Genomic DNA, 2,077 nt, shown 5'->3' on the forward strand with positions numbered 1-2,077 from the left:
ACACACACGCTCTTAACTCAAATTTCTTAACTCATCACTTTATCTTGAAACAAAATTTTGAATTGAAAAGCAATTGCTTAACGCATATAGCTGCATTTTGTTTAGATAACATGTCTCATAAAGCATTTGTGTTAACCCTGCTACATCCGTATGTCTGTAGCACGTATGTATGGACAGTAATTCCTATCACACTACCTAACACCCCCACTTGACTGGAACCTATCAGCTACACTATATCACTATCTAACCTACACTGACTATCTCCCACTAACTATCTGTATTATATATAAGCTACTAGCTGAAGGGCCCGGCTTTGCTCGGGTATATTTAATCTATTTCATTTAATGTTTGTGTGTGTCGTTAAAAGATATCAACACTATCCACTAACATCTACAGCACCCCGCCCCCTTAACAGAGACCTCCACAGCCTCCCACCCCTTAACACTAACCCCCTCCTCCACAGTGTCCCGTCCCTTAAAATTGGACCTCCACAGCGGCCCACCCCCTTAACTTTGACCTTTACAGCAGCCTTACCCTTTAACAGTGAGTTTCACAGCACACCACCCCTTAACAGTGGCCTTTACAGCAATCTGCCCCTTAACACTGACCTCCATAGCTGACCATCCCCTTAACTGTGACCTCCTCAGCAGCCTGCCCCTAGGGTGACCAGAGGTCCAGTTTTAGGCTGTACAGTCCGTATTTCAGACTCCCTGTCCTCCATCTGGCGCAGAGCCTGGACGGACACTAGGGTGTCCTTTTGAACAGCTCACTCTCAGACGGCAGCACTGTGCTGTCTGAGTGTGAGCTGAAGGAATAAAGTCACCGTCCCTCGCAGCCTGCTGCCATCCTTCACTCACTGCGCCTGTGCCTAATACTAAAATAGACGGCGCAGGCGCGGGATTTGCGGAACACGGAGGAGATCGAGGATGTCAATCACCTTAACAAGGACATGCCTAAAAGTGAGATGACGGAGCCTCTAGGTGCTGCAGCAATGCCCCACTAGTCCCCAGAGGCTCATTTGCATATTATAAAAGTCATTATTTAGTACGAACGGCGACAGGCAAGGAGATATAAGTCATACAGTTATGTTCTGCTGACATTAACACATCGCTAATGTCAGCCAGCTACATAACGATTTTTCTGATGACAGAAAACCCTTTAACCCCTTAAGGACTCAGCCCTATTTCACCTTAAGGACTTGGCCATTTTTTGCAAATCTGAATAGTGTCACTTTAAGTGCTGATAACTTTAAAAGGGTTTGACTTATCCAGGCCATTCTGAGATTGTTTTTTCGTCACATATTGTACTTCATGACACTGGTAAAATTAAGTTAAAAAAAAATGCACAATGTGTAAGGCAGTGGTTATATAAAATAGACCTTCATTATAGCGATCGGGGAAGGGTTAAGGTTGGTGAGTACATTTTATGAATTGAGTACCCAAATTTGCTTGAAATTAGTCAACAATGCTGGAGGGAATACAGTTCGGAAGGTTAAAAATTAAAAGTGTAAAATCTAATAAGTAACATGCTATAAGTGAAACATTTTCAAATACAAACCTCCACCACTTGGTTCCTGGGGATATTTTACACATTATTCTACCAAAATTACCCTCAATTCATTCAGCCCTTAAAAAAATATGGAATACTTCACGAATTTGTGTGTCATCCTTGCACAGGGGCCATGCTAATATTCTCTGTATTGTTCTATTTTTAATATATGTGCTGCCGAAGCAAGCACACAATAATATCATTTTTGAAACAAAAAATAAAATAAAATCATGTTTTAGTGTCTCCATATTCTGAGAGCCATAGTTTTTCAGTTTTTGGGCGATTATCTTAGGTAGGGTCTCATTTTTTGCGGGATGAGATGACGGTTTGATTGGCACTATTTTGGGGTGCATATGACTTTTTGATCGCTTGCTATTACACTTTTTGTGATGTAAGGTGACAAAAAATTGTTTATTTAGCACAGGTTTTATTTTTTATTTTTTACGGTGTTCATCTGAGGGCGTAGGTCATGTGATATTTTCATAGAGCCGGTTGATACGGACGTGGCGATACCTAATATAAATACTTT

General features: G+C 41.3%; 1 non-coding gene across 1 annotated transcript; it reads right to left on the bottom strand.

The window, feature by feature from the left end:
* Positions 1–1,631: 1,631 nt before the first annotated feature.
* On the bottom strand, positions 1,632–1,738 carry LOC122942913. Its single transcript, XR_006390752.1, has one exon. It is a non-coding gene; the product is annotated as a U6 spliceosomal RNA (small nuclear RNA).
* Positions 1,739–2,077: the final 339 nt, after the last annotated feature.

Source organism: Bufo gargarizans, chromosome 6 (assembly GCF_014858855.1).
Source record: "Bufo gargarizans isolate SCDJY-AF-19 chromosome 6, ASM1485885v1, whole genome shotgun sequence".
NCBI lineage: Eukaryota > Metazoa > Chordata > Amphibia > Anura > Bufonidae > Bufo > Bufo gargarizans.